Here is a 24480-nt window from a genome sequence, read left to right on the forward strand (position 1 = left end):
TCAGTTTTTCTTTTGTTCTTATACTCCACAGATGAGTGAAATCATTTGGTATTTGTCTATCTCCACTTGGCTTATTTCACTGAGCATAATACCCTCTAGCTCCATCCATGTTGTTGCAAATGGTAGGATTTTTTTCCTTCTTATGGCTGAATAATATGCCATTGTGTATATGTACCACATCTTCTTTATCCATTCATCTACTGATGGACAATTAGGTTGCTTCCATTTCTTGGCTATTGCAAATAGTGCTACGATAAACATAGGGGTGTACCTGTCTTTTTCAAACTGGAGTGCTGCATCCTTAGGCTAAATTCCTAGAAGTGGAATTCCTGGGTCAAATGGTAAGTCTATTTTGAGCATTTTGAGGAACCTCCATATTGCTTTCCACAATGGTTGAACTAATTTACATTCGCGTCAGCAGTGTAGGAGGGTTCCCCTTTCTCCACAACCTCGCCAACATTTGTTGTTGTTTGTCTTTTGGATGGTGGTGATCCTTACTGGTCTGAGGTGATATCTCACTGTGGTTTTAATTTGCATTTCTCTGATAACTAGCTATGTGGAGCATCTTTTCATGTGTCTGTTGGCCATCTGAATTTCTTCTTTGGAGAACTGTCTGTTTAGCTATTCTGCCCATTTTTTTAATTGTATTATTTGCTTTTTGTTTGTTGAGGTGCATAAGCTCTTTATATATTTTGGATGTCAAGCCTTTATCGGATCTCTCACTTATGAATATATTCTCCCATACTGTAGGGTGCCTTTTTGTTCTATTGATGGTGTCCTTTGCTGTACAGAAGATTTTCAGCTTGATAAAGTCCCACTTGTTCATTTTTGCTTTTGTTTTCCTTGCACAGGTAGATATATTCATGAAGAAGTCACACATGTTTATGTCCAAGAGATTTTTGCCTATTTTTTTTCTAAGAGTTTTATGTTTTCATGACTTACATTCAGGTCTTTGATCCATTTTGAATTTACTTTTGTATATGGGGTTAGACAGTGATCCAGTTTCATTCCCTCACATGTACCTGTCCAGTTTTGCCAGCACCATCTGTTGAAGAGACTGCCATTTCCCTATTGTATGTCCATGGCTCTATCAAATATTAATTGACCATATATGTTTGGGTTAATGTCTGGAGCCACTAATCTGTTACACTGGTCTGTGGCTCTGTTCTTGTGCCAGTACCAAATTGTCTTGATTACTATGGCTTTGTAGTAGAGCTTGAAGTTGGTGAATGAGATCCCCGCCACTTTATTCTTCTTTCTCAGGATGGCTTTGGCTATTCGGGGACTTAGGTGTTTCCATATGAATTTTTGAATTATTTGTTCCAGTTCATTGAAGAATGTTGTTGGTAATTTGATAAGGATTGTATCAAATCTGTATATTGCTTTGGGCAGGATGGACATTTTGACAATATTAATTCTTCCTAGCCAAGAGCATGGGATGAGTTTCCATTTGTTAGTGTCCTCTTTAACTTCTCTTAAGAGTGTCTTATAGTTTTCAGGGTATAGGTCTTTCACTTCTTTGGCTAGGTTTATTCCTAGGTATTTTATTCTTTTTGATGCAATTGTGAATGGAATTGTTTTCCAGATTTCTCTTTCTATTGGTTCACTGTTAGTGTATAGGAAAGCCACAGATTTCTGTGTGTTAATTTTGTATCCTGCAACTTTACTGTATTCCGATATCACTTCTAGTAGTTTTGGAGTGGAGTCTTTAGGGTTTTTTCTGTACAATAACATGTCATCTGCAAATAGTGAAAATTTAACTTCTTCTTTACCAATCTGGATTCCTTGTATTTCTTTGTTTTGTCTAATTGCCATGACTAGGACCTCCAGTACTATGTTAAATAATAGTGGGGAGAGTGGGCATCCCTGTCTTGTTTCCGACCTCAGAGGTACAGCTTTCAGCTTCTCGCTGTTAGTATGATCTTGGCTGTGGATTTATTTCCATATATTGCTGGATCTCCATTTTAATTTGGTCGTTGATCCATTGACTATTTAGTAGCGAGTTGTTAAGCCTCCATGTGTTTGTGAGCCTTTTTGCTTTCTTGGTACAATTTATTTCTAGTTTTATACCTTTGTGGTCTGAAAAGTTGGTTGGTAGGATTTCAATCTTTTGGAATTTACTGAGGCTCTTTTTGTGGCCTAGTGTGTGGTCTATTCTGGAGAATGTTCCATGTGCACTTGAGAAGAATGTGTATCCTGTTGCTTTTGGGTGTAGAGTTCTATAGATGTCTATTAGGTCCATCTGTTCTAGTGTGTTGTTCAGTGCCTCTGTGTCCTTACTTATTTTCTGTCTGGTGGATTTGTCCTTTGGAGTGAATGGTGTGTTGAAGTCTCCTAAAATGAATGCATTGCTGTCTATTTTATCTTTAGTTCTTTTAGTATTTGTTTCACATATGCTGGTGCTCCTGTGTTGGGTGCATATATATTAATAATGGATATATCCTCTTGTTGGACTGAGCCCTTTATCATTATGTAATGTCCTTCTTTATCTCTTGTTACTTTCTTTGTTTTGAAGTCTATTTTGTCTGATACTAGTTCTGCAACACCTGCCTTTTTCTCCCTGTTCTTTGCATAGAAGATCTTTTTCCATCCCTTGACTTTTAGTCTGTGCATGTCTTTGGGTTTGAGGTGAGTCTCTTGTAAGCAGCATATAGATGGGTCTTGTTTTTTTATCCATTCAGTGACTCTATGTCTTTTGATAGGTGCATTCAGTCCATTTACATTTAGGGTGACTATTGATAGGTTTGTACTTATTGCCATTTCAGGCTTTAGATTTGTGGTTACCAAAGGTTCCATGTTATTTTCCTTACTATCTAAGAGTCTAACTTAACTCACTTAGTATGGTGTTACAAAGACAATCTAAAGGTTCTTTTCTATTTCTCCTTCTTTTTCTTCCTCCTTCATTCTTTATATATTAGGTATCAGATTCTATACTTTTTCTCTATCCCTTGATTGGCTTTGGGGATAGTCAATTTAATTTTGTATTTGCCTCGTAATCAGCTGCTCCACCCTCCCTACCATGATTTTACTACCTCTGGTGACAGCTATCCACCCCTAGGAACACTTCCATCTATAGCATTCCCTCCAAAATAGACTGCAGAGATGGTTTGTGGGAGGTAAATTCTCTCAGCTTTTGCTTATCTGGAAATTCTTTCATCCCTCCTTCAAATTTAAATGATAATCTCACTCGATAAAGTAATCTTGTTTCCAGGCCCTTCTGCTTCATGGCATTTAATACATCATGCCACTCCCTTCTGGCCTGTAAGGTTTCTGGTGAGAAGTCTGTTGTTAGTCTGATGGGCTTTCCTTTGTATGTGATCTTATTTCTGCCTCTGGCTGCTTTTAACAGTCTGTCCTTATCCTTGATCTTTCCCATTTTAATTACTATGTGTCTTGCTGTTGTCTTCCTTGGGTCCCTTGTGTTGGGGGATCTGTGGATCTCCATGGCCTGACAGACTATATCCTTCCCCAGATTGGGGAAGTTTCCAGCAACTACCTCCTCAAAGGCACTTTCTATCCCTTTCTCTCTCTTCTTCTTCTAGTATCCCTATAATGCGAATATTGTTCCGCTTGGATTGGTCACACAGTTCTCTCAATATTCTTTCATTTTTAGAGATCCTTTTTTCTCTGTGCCTCAGCTTCTTTGTATTCCTCTTCTCTAGTTTCTATTTCATTTATTGTCTCCTCCACCGTATCCAACCTGCTTTTAATATCCTCCATCATGTTCTTTAACGACTGGATCTCTGACCTGAATTCATTCCTGAGTTTTTAGATGTCTCTCCATACCTCCATTAGGATGTTGATGATTTTTATTTTGACCTCCCTTTCAGGAAGAGTCACGAAGTCCATATCATTTAAATCTTTCTCGGGAGTTGTATTAACAATTTTACTCTGTACAAGGTTCCTTTGGTGTTTCATGTTTGTATATGGCACCCTCTAGTGTCCAGAAGCTCTATTCTGGAGCTGCTCAGCTCTTGAGGCAATGTTGAGCGTTGCACATTAGCGGTCCTGTGCCTGGGGATAGGAAAGAGCTGTTCCCCGTCTCCCGGCTGCTGTGCCTGTCTCCACTGCCTGAGTCAGTGGGCCGGTCACACAGGTGTAAGTTTTTGTCCCAGAGCAGCCAGATATGGATCCTTGCTTTCCACAAGCAGCCGGAATCCCATTCTCCCCAGGAACTCTGCCTGTATTAACTTTCCAACCCAGTAGTCATGCGAGTCTCATGAAAGCACCATGAAATGTAGATTTGTGCTCCCAGAGCAGATCTCCAGAGCTAGGTATTCAGCAGTCCCAAGCCTTCCACTCCCTCCCTGCTCTGTTTCTCTTCCTCCCTCCGGGAGCTGGGGTGGGGGAAGGGCTCGGGTTCTGCCAAGCCACAGCTCTGGTACGTTACCCCGTTCGCTGAGGTCTGATCTTTTCTCCAGGTGTGTGCAGTCAGATGCCATCCTCTTTCCTGTTGCTCTCTCAGGATTATTTGCACCAATTAAATTTTCTAATTGTATCCAGTTTTAGAAGGAAGCCTCTGTCTCTCCTCTCATGCCACCATCTTAAATGGGTGCATGAATTTTTACAATGATTATAACAATCCTTGCATCCCTTCAATAATTCTCACTTGTTCATGATGGATGATCTTTCTGATGTATTTGTGAGTTTTGTTTGCTAATATTTTGTTAATGATTTTTCCATCTATGTTCATTAGGGATATTCATGTATAATTTTCTTTTTTTGTTGTGTCCTTGTCTGTCATTGGTATTAGAGTGATACTGGTCTCATCGAGCATGTTTGGAGATTCCCACCTCTTCTCCTCTTTGGATACTTTCAGAAGGATGGGTATTAGTTCTTCTTTAAATGTTTGGTTGAATTCAGCTGTGAGCCATTTGGTACTGGATTTTTGTTGGGAGTTTTTAGTTACCAGTTCGATTTCATTGCTGGTAATTGGTATTTTCAGATTTTCTTTTTCTTCCTTGATGAATCTTAGAAGGTTATATTTTCCTATGAAGTTTTCCATTTCTTCTAGGTTGTTCAGTTTATTGGCATATAATTTTTCATACTCTTCTCTAATAATTCTTTTTATTTCTGTGTTATCTGTTCTGACTGTTATTTCTTCATCTATGTTTTTGTTTCTGTACTTTATTTTTCTTGACAAGTCTGGCTATGGGTGTATCTATTTTGTTTGTTTTCCCAAAGAATCAGCTCTTGGTTCAGTGACGTTTTTTCTATTGACTTATTCTTCTCTATTTTATTTTTTCTCCACTGATCTTTATTATGTCCCTCTTTCTACTAACTTTGGGCTGTATTTGTTCCTCTTTTTCTAGTTTCTTTAATTGTGAGTTTAGACTGTTTGATTGGGATTGTTCTTGTTTCTTGAGGTATGCCTGTATTGCTATGTACTTCACTCTTATAACTGCTTTTGTGGCATCCCACAAATTTTGAACTGTTGAATTTTTGTTTTCATTTGTGTCCACATATTGCTTGATTTCTGCTTTCATTTGTTAATTGATCTATTGATTATTTGGAAGCATGCTGTTTAGCTTCCATGTGTCTGTGAGCTTTTTAATTTTTCTTGTAACACATTTCTGGTTTCATTCCATTGCGGTCTGAGAAATTACTTGATACAATTTCAATCTTTTTAATTTATTGAGGCCCTTTTTGTGGCCTAGTATGTGATCTATTCTGGAGAACATTCCATATGTAATTGAGAAAAATGTGTATACTTCTGGTGTATAAATATATGTTAAATCCATCTGATCTAATGTATTGTTCAGTGCCTCTGTTTCCTTACTTATTTTCTGACTGGTTGATCTGTCTATTGACATGACTGCAGTCTCCTAAAATTAATGTGTTGTAATCTATTTCCTCCTTTAATTCTGTAGTATTTGTTTTATCTATTTAGGTGCTCCTATGCTGGGTGCATGGATTTTTACAATGGTTATATCCTCTTGTTGGACTGATCCCTTTATCATTAAGTAATATCCTTCTTTGTCTTTTGTTACTTTCTTTGTTTTGAGATTTAGTTTGTCTAATATAACTATTGCTGCTTATGCTTTTCTCTCCCTATTATTTGCATGAAAGACCTTTTTCCATCCCTTCATTTTTAGTGTGTATATCTCTTTGGTTCTGAAATGAGTCCCTGTAGACAGCATATAGATGGGTCTTGTTTCTTTATCCATTTTGTCACCCTATGTTTTTGATTGGTGCATTTGGTCCATTTACATTTAAGGTATTTATTGATAGGTATGTACTTATTGCCATGTTATTGTTTTCTTGTTGTTTTTCTAGCTCCTTTCTGTTCCTTTCTTCCTCATTTATACTCTTCTCCTGTTGTTTGATGATTTTCTTCAGCACTGTGATTGTATTCCTCTTTTAAATTTTTGTTTATCTATTATAGGCTTTATTTTTGTGGTTACCAAAGGTTCTATGATAGCTTCCTGACTGTATAACAGTCTATATTAAGCTGATAATTGCTCCATTTCAAAAATAATTTAAAGTACTTTTTTCTTCTTCCTCCTCCACACTTTACATATTAGATGCCATAATCTGCACTTTTATGTATTCTTTGATTCTGTGTATAGTTGGTTTTACTTCATTTTTTTGTTTTAATTTCATCCTTGATTGCTAATTGATTGGTTTACTACCTTTACTGTGGTTTTATTTTTACTGGTGAAAATTTTAGCCTTAGGAATGTTTCTCTATAGCAGTCCCTTTGTCATATCCTATAATATTGGTCTAGTGGTTATAAATTCCTTGAGCCATATTTTATCTGGGAATTATTTAATATCTGTTTCAAATTTGAATGATAGTCTTGCTGGGTAGAGGATTCTTGGTTGGAGGTTCTTCTTTTCCAATACATGAAATATTTCATGCCACTCCTTTCTGGCTTGTAAAGTTTCTGCTAAGAAGTCTGCTGATAGCCTGATGGGGATTTTCCTCATAAGTAATATTTGTTCTTTCTCTGGCTGCATTCAATATTCTCTCCCCATCCTTAATCCTTGTCATTTTAAACATTATATGTGTTGGTGTTGCCTTTCTGGGGTTTCTTTTGTTCTGCACTCTCTGCACTTCCATAATCCGAGTTTCTATTTCCTTCCCTTAATTGAGGAACTTTTCAACAATTTTTCTTCAAAGAGACTTTCTATCCCTTCATCTCTTTTTTCTTTCTTATACCCATATTATGTAAATATTGTTTCATTTAGATTGGTTACACAGCTTTCTTTTCCTTTTTTCATACCTAGACATTTTTTTTCTTTCTGTTCCTTAGCTTTATGGTGCTTTGTTCTCTAATTTCCATCTCCTTGGCTGTCTCCTCTACTTGCCACAATCTATTCATTCCCTCCATTGTATATTTCACTTCATTTACTGTGTTCTTCAGCTCTGAGTGTCTCTTTTTCAGGTCTTGTATCTCTTTGCTGACATCCTCCCTTGAGATCATCAATACTTTCCCACAGATCAGTGAGCATATTTATGACTTTTACTTTTGATAACTTTATCAAGAAAATTGGTGATCTCCATTTCATTTAGTCATATTTCTGGAGTCTTACCCTGTAGTTTTGTTTGAAACATATTTCTCTGCCTCTTAATTTTGTCAGGGTTTCTGTATATCTTCCTTTGTATTAGATGGATCTGTTATGCTTTCTGGGTGAAAGAGTAATGACATTATAAAGAAGACATCCTGTGGTTCCCAGAAGCTCAAGACTCTACACTCCATTTTCTGGTTCTTCTCTGTAGTGGAGCCCCATTTGCTGTTGTAGGTAATGGGTGGGGCTGGCTTTCTGTGTGTATGCAGGCAGTAGCCTCAGTCAGCTGAGGTTGGCAGTTTGCCTCAGACAGCCCTTTGTGATCAGAGAAGTTGCTTTTGCTGTGATCGTTGTGGGCGAGGTCACCCGCTGCCTGTCCTTCAGAGATGGTGGGGCTGTGGTGTTAATGGTGTGTTGGGTGCTTGCATGGATCTTGGAACAGGGTCAGGCACATCGAGTCTCATGGTGGCAGGGCATACTGCTGCAGTGAGTTTCATAGTGTCCCCTGGCAGCAGCAAGGTGCATAGCACCAGGCTTGGCCACCTACAGGAACCAAGGATGTTTGGACCTGGTTGCTGCAGGCATATTCCCCATTGGCCTGAGATATGACTGAGAAGGCTGGGAGAGCCTCCCTGTGCCCACCAGGTAGCAAAGTCTGATACTTCTGGACTGAGTGTGCTGGCATGTTAGAGATGAACTGGGAAGTGCTTCAGGGATGAGCCACTGGCTAGAGCGATGAGCACCTAGGACTCCTGAGAGTGCCTGACCTTTTGGGCCAGGGAAGGGCTATGAAGGGATTCTCCTCCTGCCCTTTCTCCTTCAGAGAGAGCTCCATCCAACCCTCACCCCTCTGGAACCCTTCCCACTGCTGGCAGGTCTTTCAAGTTGCCACCTCTACTTTGAGTCTCAGCAGGACTGTCTTCCACAAGTAGCTGGAGTCTTAGCCTTCCAGAATGTTCCAAACTTTCCTGGTGTCCAGCTCTGCTAATCACCAGAACCCAATGCAATGTGGACTTGTGCTCCCAGAGAAGATCTCCAGGACCTGGTGTGCAGAGTTTTGAGTGCCTATACCCTCCCTGCTCCAGTCCTCTTCCTCCTACCTGTGGGCTGAGATGTGGGAAGGGCTTGGGTGCTCACCTAAGGCTCTGCCAATTTACCCCTTTCTGTGTGGTCTTGTCTTCTCCATCAGGTGTAGGTGGTCCATTCTGAAGCCTTCAGGTCATTTTCAGATATAGTTATATTTTCTGTAGTTGCTTCCATGATGTGTTTGTGGGAGGTGGTTTCCACCTTGCTTCCCTTCTCTGCCATCTTTTTTTCAGAAATTCCTATTTCTTTTTTTAATTGAAGTATAATTGACATACAATATATTAGGTTCAGGTGTACATTATAAAGATTAGACAATCATACACATTGCAGACTGTTCACCACAATAACTGTAGTTACAATCTGTCACTATGCAAATTTATTATAATAATATCAACCATATTCCCTATGTTGTACTTTTCATGCCCGTGACTTATCTGTTTTATAAGGGAATTTGTACCTCCTTATGTCATTCACCTATTTTGTGAATCCCCCTACCTGTCTTTGGCATCACCAGTTTGTTCTCTGTATTTATGAGTCTATTTCTGGTTCTCTTTTATTTGTTCATTTGTTTTGTTTTCTAGATTCCATGTCATATGGGTATTTATTTTCTCTGTCTCACTTATTTCATTTAACATAATCTTGCCATTATATCTAATGTCATTATGTCAGTTTCTCTCTAAGTAGTAGCCATTACATATACACACCACATTTTCTGTATTCATTTGTCTATTGATGGGTACATATTGAGATGATATAAAATCATCTAGAACAAATAATTCTAAAATTTGTATGGAACTACAAAAGACCCAAATAGCCAAAGCAATCTTGAAAAAAAGTAAAAAACTAGAAGTACCATACTCTCTGATTTCAAACTATACTACAGAGCTATAATGATCAATACAATATGGCACTGGCACAAATTAGACACATGGATCAATGGAACAGAATAGAAAGCCCCATAATAAACCCTTTTATATGGTCCACTATACTGCAACAAAGGAGGAAAGAATATACAACAGGGAAAAGGCAATCTCTTAAATGGTAGTAGAAAAACTAGACAGCTACATGCAAAAGGATGAAACTAGACCACTTCCTTGTAGGTGCCATACACAAAAATAAAATTCAAAATAGATTAAAAACCTAAATGTAAGACCTGAAACAATAAATCTCCTAAAGGGAAGTACAAGCAGTAAACTCATGGACGTTGGTTCTAGCAATTTTTTTCTGAATATGTCTCCCCAGGTAAGGGAAATTAAGACAATACTAAACAAGTGGTAAGATGATGTAAAATGCTGAGATGATATAAATACAGTCATGAGATGATATGAAAATCATAGCAAAAGGTGGAATATGAGTCAGAGGATGAAATAAGTTCATTATTTTGGAGGATAAGAACTTGAGGATTGTTAGAGATGACCAAAAGTGGAATTTTAGGGTATGTGTGATGTGTAATAGTTGATATGATTGGTGTTAGCACCCAAGGGCACTAATTAAGCAAGATGATGGCCTGGGGCAAGAGCTCGATTCATTTGGGAAACATTTACCTAAAAGTAATTTAAGGAGTACATCTTCAAGGAGGCCATTATGATGGTCAGCTGGACTGGTAGCCTAGATGGAAGTTCAAAAGAATATTGTGTTGGAGAGCCCATTATTAAGTCTCCTGGGAGGTAAAGTGGGTATCCTGGTCACAGCCAATATCTAGTGACCCTATGGGTATATAAGATTAGGTAATATGCAAATGAATGTAGTTATACTTCTCTCTGTGATTTAGAATCATTTTATTTCTTCATCTTGCCTGATTGCACTAGGTAGGACATCCAGGAGTATGTTTAATAAAAATCTTGAGAGTGCACCTTTGTCTTGTTCCAAATCTTAGTAGAAAAGCTTTTAACCACTCACCATTGAGTATGATGTTAGCTGTGGGCTTGTCATATATGGTCTTTATTATCTTGAGCTATATTCCTTCTATACCTAATTTATTGAGGGTTTTTATCATGGAAGGATGTATTTTGTTAAATGCTTTTCTGGCTCCGTTGCAATGATCATAATTTTTATCTCTCATTTTATTAATGTGGTGTATCACATCGATTGATTGGCATTATGTTAAACCACCCTTCCATCCTGGGGTAAATCCTACTTGGTCATGGTATATGATCCTTTAAATGTATGGTTGAATTCAGAGTGGTAATATTTTGTTGAGAAATTTTATGTCTGTATTCTTCAGGGATATTGATTTACAGTTTTTCTACAGTGTCATTATTGGCTTTGGTATCAAGATAATGCTGGCCTCATAAAATGAGTTTGGGAGGATTCCCTCCTCTTTCATTTTTTTTGGAAGTTTGAGAAGGATTTCATTGTTTCTTCTTTAAATGTTTGGTGGAACTTATCAGTAAAACCAATTGTTCCTGGAATTTTCTTTCTTGGGAGGTTTTGATTACTTATTCAATCTTCTTTCCCTTAATTTGTTCTGTGCAGGTTTTCCATTCATGATTAGGTCTTTATAGGTTGTATGTTTCTAGGAGTTTATCCCTTTTTTCCTACATTATCCATTTTGTTGGCATATAATTGCTCATGGTACTATCTAATGATCTTAAATATTTTTGTGGTATCAGCTGCAATATTGCCTCTTTCATTTATGAATTTTCTTATTTGGGTCTGTATTAGTTTGTCTAGCTAAGTTTGTCAACTTTGTTTATATTTTCAAAAACAAGCTCTTAGGTTCATTGATTTTTTAATTGTTTTTCTGGTCTCTATTTCATTTATTTCTGCTTTGATCTTGTGATTTTCTTACCTCTGCTATGTTGTGATTAGTGGTTTCTTATATTTCTAGTTCCTTGAGATGTGAATTTATGTTGTTTATTTGAGATCTTTCTATTTTGTTATTATATGCATTTGTTACAATAAACATCCCTCCAATAACTATTTTTGTAGCATCCCATAGGTTTTTGTATGTAGTGTTTTCATTTTCATTTGTTTCAGGATTTTTAAAATTTCCTTCATGATTTCTTCTTGACCAATTTGTTGTTCAAGAGATTATTTCCTAGTTTCCATATATTTATAAGTTTCCCATATTTCCTCTTATTAAAGTTTTCCTTTAGCATACTTCTTTTACTTTTTGTTTGTTCTTCTACCATTCTTCATTCCTCTTCCCTCATCTCCATGTCAGTGTTTTGATGTTCATGATTCCTCTTCCATTTTTCTGTAAATAGCCTTCTTCCATTGCTTTCACATGGACCTAATGAAATAATCTTTGTGAATAATAAATGATATTTAATTTCCATGGTATATTTTCTTTGTTTATTTTCACCATGTATATAAATTCATTTTCCAATTAAAAATGTAAATAATTTAAAATACCGACAACAATGATAAAGCTTGAAATGTTCTGGAAATAGGAGGAAGTTTTTTCTGGCAACTATCCTATCATTGAATTTATGGAACTTCTTACACTGCCAACATATGAAACATTGGAAACAAACTTCACCTCCATCATATTTTCACCCCAGGCTAAGTCTGCTGTGAATAATAACAAATCAGATGCCAAATTCTCTAATTCTGAGTCACACTTTTGGTATACATATCATAAAAGGAAAATGTTATATAGGAGGTTTAGGAAAACTTAACTGTGAAAAGAAAGTAAATTTCCTTTCCCAAGTAAAGTTAATTTCACTGTGTGGTCTTAGTTGATATGTAGTTATATATATTTTTAGAAATCTCAGTACATTTGTTGAAAAGCAAATAACTTTGCTATGTATTTATTACATCTTGATCATTAGATACAATTCCTCAAATAAGGAGTGCTTTCAAGATTCAGAGGATTATTTATAGTCAAACGTTTGTGATTCATTATCAGATATTCATTTAATTTAAGTAGTTAAAGTCAACAAATTGATTCTGCACTTTTATCAGTAATTGTGTTCAGATGTCTATAACACTTTTGTGCCTATGCCATAAATTATGTTTGTTCAAATTTTTGAAAACTGAAAGTTCCCTTGCTCCATTTCATGTTTCACAAGTGGCTGAAGCCAAAGAAGATGACATTTTTAGTTATCGGAATATCAATTCTTCTCTAATATATTACTGTGGTATATGAAGTACTTTTAAGTAGACTTTTATATGATTTTATTCCCCAGGAATCATGAAGGAGGTACTGTCTCATGATGCTATCTTATTCAGTAATAGCTATGTTATATCTTACTGAATAAGATACATCTTAAAATATATTTCTTATAAAAGCAAACATTTGGACATCCCATTAAAACCATGAGAAACATCAAAAATGATCTAATACATCATTAAAGGAAAAGTCTATCTATATTAGACCCCATATAATTAAAATTTTGGAAGTGTGTTGTTTGATATGACCCAACAGAAGTATTATTTCAGTCAGGAAAGTGTGAACTACAAAGGAAGACATGACTCTAGAGAATTCCATTTAATTTAAGTAGAAACTTCACTCAAAATGTTAATATAATGTACTGATAATATAAATGCATATACAATCATTGTTTTTTGAAACAAAAGGAATGGTGAAGTTGATCTTTCTGAAAACTTAAGACATTGAATTAGCACCACTTAACTTATTAGGGTTAGCTTAGTATTATTTAGATGGATGTGTATAGTTAAATGCCTTGAAATAAAATTGAACTATTTACTTAAAGTCGTGTACACTACTCAAAAAACATAGCTCTTCTTGAAATTTTCACTGACTATGCAAACACGTGCTTTTCTAATCACAGACATTTTCCCCTTTATTTGTAAGCAAATTGGTATTTACTATTGAACAGAAAGAGCATGAAAAATTCTCATAAGAAGAAAAAGTCATCAGTTTTTTGTATCCTACAACTTTGCGGAATCCAGTTATTAGTTCTAACAGTTTTCTGGTGGAGTCTTTAGGGCTTTATATATATATAGTATCATGTCATCTGCAAATAGTGACAGTTTTCCTTCTTCCTTACCAATCTGGATGCCTTTTATCTCTTTTCCTTATCTGATTGTTGTGGCTAGGACTACCATTACTACCAAAAGTGGTGTGAGTTGGCATCCTTATCTTGTCCCTGATCTTGAAAGAATAGCTTTCAATAAATAAAATTATGATATGTGAAGAGCATGTTTTATTATAATGCCATATAACCTTAGTTCTTAGTTTTATTCTTCTTAATCAGGAGCCTGTGGGGGAAAATTTCCATACCCATTAAATGAATATGAAGTGACTTTTCCTTAGAGATTAAACAGGTACAGAGAGAGGGTTCTGTACCGACAGATACATCTGATTCCAAGTAGTAAATAACAATAGTAAAAAGGCCAGAAGTAACTTTTAAGAGACACAAAATTTTGCTTCATCATACTTGAGAAAACCTGGAGAAAGCCAGTCAGTAATAAAGCTGCCTAAGACAGAGAAAGACAAATATAGCACGATATCACTTATTTGTGGAATCTAAAAAAGCCTAACTCATAGAAACAGAGAGTAGAATGGTAGTTACCAGGGATTGGGGGGTAGGAAAACTGGGGAGATATTGGTAGAGGGTAGAAATTTGTAACTAGAAAATGAATACATTCAGAGATCTAATGTATAACATAGTGATTTTAGTTAATAATACTGTTATATACTTTAAATTTTCTAAGAGGCTAGATGTTAAGTGTTCTTGTGGCGAAAAATAAATGATAATTTAATTATGTGACATGATAGAGGTGTTAACTAATTCAACAGTGGTAATCATATTGTAAAATATGAACGTGTCAGATCAACTCATTTTACACCTTAAACTTACACACCATTATATGTCAATTATATCTCAATTAAGAAAAACACATATGTAATAAAAATGGTTATAAGTGTGAAAAAAATGGGTCTACCTATTAAAATAAAATTTGTTAGAATAAAAATATATAAACTTCAAGTCAACTAAAATATCAAATTCAAGATTAATTCATATGAACTGCTGATATTTCTACTCCCAAATGAACAAGAGTACCCCTATTTCCTCACAACAAATGAATTAGCCGTGGAATAAAATAGCTTCACTTTGAAGTCTAATGATGTAAATTACAGTGGCATACAAAAGTGGTTACAACTCGAATAATTGAGAAATGGCACATCTGAAAGTGACACTATCTAATAGGTAGAAATGAAGTCATTGAGAAATATCTATTGAACATCTACTTTATAGTAGAAGGTGAATTAATCCACAGCTATCTCCTGAGAATCTACAGTGAGTATAATATATACTGTGAAGTACACAAAATGGTGATTGACCTATTCTCTGAAGAAATTTTGATCCCATTGGTGACATAAGAATTAATTAGGGAGCAAGACCTGGTTAAACTGATGAAAACAAAAGTGATAGGAATTTTAAGGACCTCTCTTCCACAAGGACTGCACATTTAATTGTTTGATCTTCACATTTCTAGAGCTTATTTCTGTCTTTAGAAGAGTCCTATTTAATAGACCTAAGAAAACTAAGATAATAAGCAAATATAAAATCTGCCTATTGCAAAATTCTGCTTCCTTGATTTTTTCTTAGTATTTTATCACTCTAGAATGATATTAGGTGGTTGATCTGCTATCTTCCCACCTCAAGTAGCTCTTTTTTCCTCTTGGCAGCAAAGTATAGAATGCTGAGCTCTGATGACAGGATTGTTGCCACTGCTGTGTGTGGAAGTATTAGAAGAGGAGTGAGAAAATGAAGGGAGAGAAAAACAAGTGAAGAACACAGAGGTATAAGGAAATTTAGAAAAATAGCTTGTGAGAAAGAATTTGTTCTTTGAAATCCAGTGCTATATGGGATAATGCAGAAGCACATAACTTAAATACATGAAAATGTCATCAAATCTCATTTTAAATGGGAGGGCATTGGTCAAACATGTCGGAGGGAGAATCAGTTGAGGCTTTTAAAGTAGATAATTGTGTTTCTGTTTGATTTTTCTAACAAATTTACCTCTCCATTTATTTGGTTTTAATTATTTTAATGTATTTAATATATATTAATATATCTTTTAAATGTATTTGTGACAAAACATTTGTTTTTCAGTGTTTTTCACTTCAAATATCTTTAAACGTAACTTTAAATCCTAAGATCCTTCAATATAGAGTAACCTATTTTATCTAATACACCCACAAAGCACCAGTTAGCTTACAGCCTCTTATTACTCATAATGGAAGGCCAAATGGGTCAATTTATAAAAAGTCTAGTTTCCACAATTCTAGTAAGATTTTCCTTTACAAGGGACCCAAATTTTATGTCTTATAAATGGGACACAAAGAGATTTAATCAAGCAGACTTCACAGATTTTAATGAGTTACAAAAGTCACAACGCAGAAAAATATCAAGACAAAGTCCTGCAGATTTGAAAAAGTGCATTGCTAATAAATATGCCACACATTAATTGATCTAGAACTAGTTACCAGTGTAAGATGACACAAAACAAATGCACATTTTTGGGAGAAAAGGATTAATAGTTCACCACAGTTGTGAAGAAACTTCGTGTCTTGGGGACAGATATACCTACATGAAAAAATAATGAAGACAACATTTGATGTAACATAAACCACACCAGAGGTTTTGCATTGCAAAATAATCTCTTTAGTTCTATTTTATGCAAAAATAGACTTATTAAAGTTCTAACAGGTGAACTTTTATAACATGGTAGACTGGCCTGACAAAGACCCTTCTAACAGTCAAATTCCATAGAAATAATGGACAATTCAAAACAGCAAAACAAAATTTAATACAGAGCTGAGTTTGGAAAAAAGAAAGGAAAATCCCCAGTGGATGAAAAGAAAGAGGAGATTCAAATCCAGGAAATCTAGTATAAGAATAGATGCTACAGCATGCAGCAGCTCCAAAAGTAGCTACAGAAGCAAAGGCAATAATGGCAAAGGGATGGTTTAACAACCATAAGGGACCAGTATATATGGCCTTGGGCATAAAAGAGAAGGAGAGCTAAAACTGAGCACTTTGTGTGAAGATTGGAATCTGGAAGACCTGAAACTTCTGTGAAAAGAGTCAGAAAAACTCCACTCACTGGATGAGGGAAACTGAGAAATTTGCCTTTCTTGAGTCTAAATAGAGAAATATACTTTCTTACAAAAATGTAAATCCAAACCTGGACTACATACAGTTATAGCCTAGAAATTGAACTACTATGTGGCCTGGGCATCCTAAGCCATGAATTAACATAAAATCTGGTCACAGAACACAGCAACCTTTAGAACTCCTGGCAAAGGCAAATGAAAAAGCCACACTGTAGGCATACTATAACTGAGAGCATGGAAAATGCCCAGGTGTCAGGGAGTCCCTACTTCAGAAGAACTTATAATAAAATGTTACTGTGGTCATCATTAGGGCTATTCAAAATATGTTTTTGTTTTTCATTCCTGGCTAATGGCAGTATTATAGTTCCTTTGTCCCTTTTAATTGACATGTGCCCATATAACCTGCTTTAACCAAGTGAATATGACCACAAGTATTGCATTTAGATGTAAGATTTAAGAACTGGTGTTCAATTTGCCATGTTTTGTTTTTATTATTGTTCTTTTTTTATTGAATTATTGTTGATACACATTCTTATATTAGTTTCAAACATACAACACAGTTGATCAACAGTTACCTACATTATTAAATCCTCACTCCCTTTAGTTTGGTTGCTGTCAACATAGGAAAATGTTACAGAATCATTGACAACATTCTCCATGCTGAAACTACTATCCCTGTGACCAACTTATATTACAACTGAGAATTTTTGTGCCCCTTCCTCCCCCTCATGCTCCCTACCCACACAGCCACCCCAACTCCTCTGGCATGGTAACCAGTGGTCACTTCTTGATGTCAATGACTCACTGCTATTTTTTCATATTCCACAAATAAGTGAAATCATATGATATTCATCTTTGCCTAGCTTTTTTCACTGAGCATAATACCCTTTAGATCTCTCCATGTTGTTGCAAATGGCAGGATTTGTTTTTTTATGGCTAAATAACATTCCATTGTGTATTGTGCCACCTCTTCTTTATCCATTAATCTAGTTATGGACACTGGTTGCTTCCATATCTTGGCTATTACAAATAGTGTGGCAATAAACATAGGGGTGCATATATTTTTTCAAATCAGAAATTTTTTTCTTTGGGTAAATTCCTAGGAATGGAATTACCTGATCTAATGATATTTCTACTTTTAGTTTTGGGGAGAACCTCCATACTGCTTTCCACAGCAGTTGTACTTTCATTTTGTTCTTTTAGGGTTATCTATAAGTCTCTAAATAGTAGACACTCTGTCTATTAGGGCCAGAATGGAGCCCCAATTCAATCACAAAGGAAATGTAAAGTGATCAAGAAAGAAACCTTTGTTATTTTAGGCCAATGAGACTGTGGAGCTGTTTATTACTTCAACATAATAGACTGAAATAGAAATTATGGGAAGTTTCTTAAGAAAAGCTCGAAATATTTGGCATTGACTTAATGGTTGCTCAGTAAGCAGCAAAGAAGTTATTATCAAAGGCTGGAAAGGTGATTAGCTCTACTATGCAGTAGCGAAATGTAAATAGCTTTCCTGCAATAACATGAAAGATGAATCATGTACCTGGTCAAATTGTGATTTTAGAGGAAGATGGAAAACAGACTGTTAGGAATACGTGCGGCTATACTTGGAAAAGTGTTACATGAAAGAGATGAGTTCAAAAAAGAACTGGTCCAATCAAAAACTGAAATCAGAGGGATTAGAAAGAATATTAAATTCATAGAATTGGAAAAGACTACATCTCAGACCCAAAGAGTAAAAACTGAGAAATGCTCTAAGCTGATTAAAAATTATCTTGGCAATGAGAATCAATCAAATGCATGGCCTTGACTCTCATTGTTAAAAATCCTCTAAAGGGATTAGGATGGCACTGAATGACTTATTTTAATTGGGGAAATAATTTTCAGGTAAAAGAGATTGAAGGTGTGGTTCTCTCAGCCAAAGCCTGAAATCGACCTTTCATCTTCTGAAATTATGTCAAGAAAATTATGAGAATTATGGAAACTAGAATGCAAATTATATCTTATCTACAACTATACCTCTATTTATATCTTTATCATATCTATAGAATATCTATATCTATCACCTATTTTCCTATTTACCTATTGAGAGAGATATGTAGACACATAGAAGCCAGGAAACAAAAAGATATGCATCAGTGAGATGGGAATTGTGCCTAGAGGATATGTTGGTAATCAAGAAACAATGCTGAGGTAAAAAGAGTTGTACATATGAGAATGATTTATATAAGCAATGACTATAAAAATAGTTCAGTGTATAAAGAATAGTATGGGGAATGAAAAATACTTGATGAAACTAAATCCTAGACAATATAAACATGGAAACTGATGAAAGATGATCAGAGAGAGTTTTAAAAATTAAAGTAGTTAACATACTATTATGAAAGTAACAGGTATACAACATAGTGATTTGATATTTATAAACATTAAAAAATGTTGACCATGGTTAGTTATCATCTGTCATAGAGCCCAGTTATTACAATATTGACAGTATTTCCAATGATTTTTATCTCCATGGTTTATTTATTTTGTAATTTGAAGTTTTTATCTCTTTATCCCCTTCACCTACTTCCCTACCCCACTTCCTTCTGGTAAACACCAATTTGTTCTCTGAGTTTACGAGTCTGTTTCTGGGTTGTTCATTTATTTATATTCTATATATGTGAAATTATATGGTATTTTTCCTTCTCTGACTTATTTCACTAAGCATAATACCATGTAGGGCCACCCATGTTATTGCAAATGGCAAGATTTCATTCTTTTTTATGACTGAATAATATTCCATTGTGTATGTATACCACTTTCTTTATCCAGTCATCTGTTGATGGATACTTAAGTTGTTTCAATGCCTTGGCTATTGTAAAAAATGCTGCAATAAACATATGGCTGCATATATCTTTTTGAATTAGTGATTTTGTTTTCTTTAGGTTTATATGTTTGATTAGACATCAGAGTCAAGACAGCAATTAGAATAGTCTGACTAACAGACATACATGAAATTTCCTAGTTTGTTGTGATATTCCTAAAAGTGAAATAGATGGAAAGCTGACTAAATTATTACTTGATGTATATAATGGGAGTGTCAGGGTCAAGTGAGAAAAATTTTAATGAATCATAAAAACAGAAGAGTATGTGTCTTCAATTGATTTCTACACTTGAACCAGTTAAAACCCCCAGAACCTCCTGAATAAAAGGGAGACCATGTCACCTTGAGTAATGACCCCAGTATACCTCCCAAAACATATACTGTTAATCTTTCTCCTAGCCTTCATCAAAGGGACATACTTTTCACCAGCATAACTGTGCACTGGCGAAAAAATAATAATTAGACTTTTGGAGGATTACTGGAAACCGCCTCTGAACTGACACTATTCCAGGAGACCCAAAATATCACTGTGGTCCACCACTCAGAGCATAGGCTTATGAAGGCCAAGTTATTAATGGGGTTTTAGTTCAGGTCTATTTCATAGTGGGCCAAGTGAGTCCATTAACTCATTCTGTGGTTATTCTCCCTTTCCAGAGTGTGTGATTGAAATAAACATACTTAGCTGGTACAATCCATTATTTGTTTCCTGACATATAGAGTTAGGTTATTACAGTGGGAAAGGTGGAAGCCTGGAAATGTCTCTATCTATGAAAATGTAAATCAAGAGCAATACTGCATTCCTGAAGGGATTGCAGAGATTAGTGCCACCATCAAGGATTTGAAGGATGCAGAGGTGGTGATTCCTGCCATATCTCCATTTGACACACCTATGTGGCCTATGCAGAAGACAGATGGATCTTGGAGAATGACAGTGGATTATCATAAGCTTAACCAGGTGCTGACTCCAATTGCAGGTGCCATAACAGATGTAGTCTCATTGCTTGAGCAAATTAATATATTCCCTGGTACCCATTATGTAGTTATTGATATGAAAAATGAATTTTTCTCCATTCCTTTAAGTAAAGACCACCAAAAACAGTTTTCTATCAGTTAAAAAGACCAGAAATATACATTTACTGCCCTACCTCAGGGATATTTCAACTCTCTTGATATGTGTCATTATGTAGTTTGCAGGGATCTTGATCATCATTCCCTTCCACAAGATATCACACTGGTCCATTACACTAATGACATGCTTATTGGACCTGGTGATCAAGTAGCAACTACTCTAAACTTACTGAAAAGACATTTGTGTATCAGAGGATTGGAATTAAATCTGAGAAAATACCAGGAGCCTTCTACTTCAGTGAAATTTCCAGAGGTTCAGTGGTATGGGGCATGTCGAGATATACCTTCTATGGTGAAAGATAACTTTTTTTTTCTGGGTCCTCCTACAACCATAAAAAGAGGAACAATTCCTAGTGGGTGTCTGGATTTTGGAGGCAAACGTATTCCTCATTTGGGTGTGCTACTCCAGTCCATTAACTAATCTGAAAAACTCAGGTGGTGTTTGAGGGTGGTCCAGAATAAGAGAAAGCATTCTCAAACAGGTTCAGGTTGCCTATCAAGCTTCTCTGCCTCCTGGGCCATATAGTGCTTTAGAATCAGTGGTAGATAGAGGTGCTATTTGGGACTTCTGGCAGGTGCCTATAAATGAATCATAGCACAGATCTCTTAGGGTATTCTAACAAAATCATACCACTACCCTGCATTAAAAGACTGTTCTTGACCTGCTACTGGGCCTTAATAGAGACTGAATATTTAACTCTGGGTCACCAATTTACCAAGTGATGTGAGCTACTCATTTGGGTATTATCTGTGTGGGAATTCATATATAAAGTATAAAAATCAAATGAATAATCATATCTGACTCAATTGTTTATAGTTCATGATTTGTGATCAAAACAGAAACAGTTTCTGCGATATTGACTGCCCTTACATTGTTCACCATGTAAGAACTTGTTCCCTATGTAAGAACTTGTTCACCATGTAAGAACTTGTTCGTTATGCTTCAGAAGATTGGAGACTGTTGAGAGTTGGAGTTGATTGATTGTGCTTTGATCCCCTATACAGAATTTTATTGTTGTTAACAACCATTTGATCAATAAATATGAGAGGTGCCCTCTCAGCACCACTCTTGCACTGTTGCGCCCTGAGTCCCCTGGCTGGCCCTTTCAGATCTTCTATATCTCATTGCATCTCCTCCTTTATCTGCAGGTCAGAAGCAGGGAGGGACCGACAATCTGACCTAACAAGCCATAGAGTTATCCATGAACAGCAGCACTTCATCATCAAATGGAAATTGTACACACACGACTGGGCCCCAACAGGCCCTTAAGACACAAATAAGTTATATGAAGAAGTGGCCCAGATGCTCACTGTCCCCACTCCTGCTATCCTACCTCATCTCTTACCTCATGGGGAATTGCCTCTGATCAGTTGACAGAGGAAGAGAAGACCCAGGCCTGGTTTATAGGCTGTTCTGCATGATATACCATCCCCACCAAAAAAGTGGACAGCTGTAGCCCCCAGCCCCTCTCTGGGACATACACTAATGATAATGGTGTAAAATAACCTCCCAATGAGGAAAATTCCAATGCAGTGCACCTGATTGCTCGCTTTTCTTGGAAGGAATAATGTCTTGGCATGCAATTTTGTACTAACACCAATGGTTTGACTGATTGGTGAGGGGCTTGCAGGGAATGTCCCTCAAGCAGTGACAAGGGAAGTGGAAAAGGAAGTATGTGAATAGATATCTCTGAATGGGAAAAAAACATTAAGATATCTGGATCCCATGTGACTATTACCAAAGGATGACCTTAGCAGAGAAGAATTTTAATAAACAATAGATAGAATTACCCATTCTGTGGATACTGGTCAGGTTCTTTCTCCAGCCACCCCTACCATCACCCAATGGATTCCTGAACAGAGTTGCCATAGTGGCAGGGATGGAGTTTATGTATTGACTCAGCAATATGGACTTTCACTTACCAAAGCTGACTGCAGTGTGTCCAATCTGCCAGCAGCAGAGATCAACAGTGAATCATGATATGGCACCATTGCGTCATTTCTTGGGGGTGATCAGCCAGCTCCCTGGTGGCAGGTTGATTACACTGGACCACTTCCATCATGGAAGGCACAGCACCATGTTTTACTTGGAATGGACAGCAACCTTGGATTGCTGACCTAACAAGCCATAGAGTTAACCATGAAGTTTTATGCCAAACTTCTGCCAAAACTACTATCTGTGGACTTGCACCATGTCTTATCCACGTTCATGATATTTTGCACGGCATTCTTTTAATTTAAGGAACTCATTTCATAGAAAATGAAAAGTAGTAATTGGCTCATTCTTATAGAACTCACTGGCCTAACCATATTCCCCATAATCCTGAAGCAGCTGGCTTGAAAGAATCATATAATTACCTTTTGAAGACTCAGTTAGAGGGCAGCTAGGTGGCATTATCTTGCAGGATTGGGAGCAGTATCCAATATATGGTGTTGTACTTCCCATAGTCAGAATTTATGAGTCCATGAATCATGGGATGAAAATGGGAGTTACACCACCATTACTCTGAATGACCGACTAACACAATTTTTGCCACCTGTTCTTGTGATCTTATGCTCTACTGGCCTGAGGTCCTAGTTCCAATAGGGGTAATGGTTCTATCAGGAGACACAGAAATAATCTTATTTAACTGGAAGCTGAGACTCTTTGGGCTCCTTATCTTTCTGAATCAGCAGGCAAGTAAAGGAGTGACTGTGCTGACTGGGTTATTTGGCCATGAGCACCAATGGGAAATTGGCCTATATCCTACAGTGGAGGTAAAGAAAAGTGTTATCTGGAACACAGGAGATCCCATAGGGAATCTCTTAGTATTACCATGCCCTGTGATTAAGGTCAATGGAAAACTATAATAATCCAATCCAGTCAGGACTACTATTGGCCCATACACTTTGGGAATGTTTTGGGTCACCCCAGTCATCCCACTAGGTAAAGAACCATAACCAGCTGAGGTGATTGCTAAAGGCAAGGGGAATACAGAATGGGTAGTGGTAGAAGGTAGTTGTAAATATCAGGTATGAACATATGACCAGTTATAGAAATTAAGACTATAAATTGTTATGAGTATTCCTTGCTTATTTTTTCAGTATGTTTATCTACATGTGTATACAAGTATTTTTATTTTCTTCCCTCTCTTATCACCTTATCATGTAATGTAAGTTGTATTGACTTTATATCATAGTATTTGAAACTTTACAAAATTGTATTTTAGTTATCAGATATTAAGAAGAGTAAACATCAGTCAAGGACGTTTCCTTCCCTTCTGAGGAAGGGGTAGGTTTTCAGTTGTATGCAGGATAGCTGTGTCATAGTAGGCAAAATTATCACCTGGTTATTTGATATATTTGGAAATTAAGTATGGGTTAAGGAGATGCATATGGGTACCAAACTGACAAGGGGTAGACTCGTGTCAATTAATTTTATCCATCAACTTGACTGGGTAATGGGATGGTCCAGATATTTGGTTGCACCTTATTTTGGATTTTCTGTGAGGGTGTTTTTGGATTAGATTAATATTTAATAATCAGTAGACTGAGTAAAGCAGAATGCCCTCCTTAATGTGAGTGGGACTTTACACTTTCAGTCATTTAGACTTCAGAAAAATATGTTCTATTGGTTCTGTTTCTCTGGAGTAACCTGAAAAATACATCATACAATTGGAATCATACAATGTGTGTAAGTGTTCAAGAATGGCTACCTTAATTGAGCAAAATGCTTTTGAGATTCAACCAAGTAGCTGCATTATATCAGTAGTTCATTCCTTTCTATTTCTAAGTGGTATTCCATTGAATGGAATGACGCTTGGGTTGTTTCTGGTTTTTGGCGGCAAAGCTGCTACAGTCATTAATGTACAGCT

General features: G+C 36.3%; 1 pseudogene; it reads left to right on the forward strand.

The window, feature by feature from the left end:
• Positions 1-23644, forward strand: part of LOC130681791 (uncharacterized) — a 38987-nt pseudogene extending 15343 nt beyond the window's left edge.
• The last annotated feature ends 836 nt before the right edge of the window (positions 23645-24480 follow it).

This window comes from Manis pentadactyla, chromosome X, assembly GCF_030020395.1.
Source record: "Manis pentadactyla isolate mManPen7 chromosome X, mManPen7.hap1, whole genome shotgun sequence".
Taxonomy (NCBI): domain Eukaryota; kingdom Metazoa; phylum Chordata; class Mammalia; order Pholidota; family Manidae; genus Manis; species Manis pentadactyla.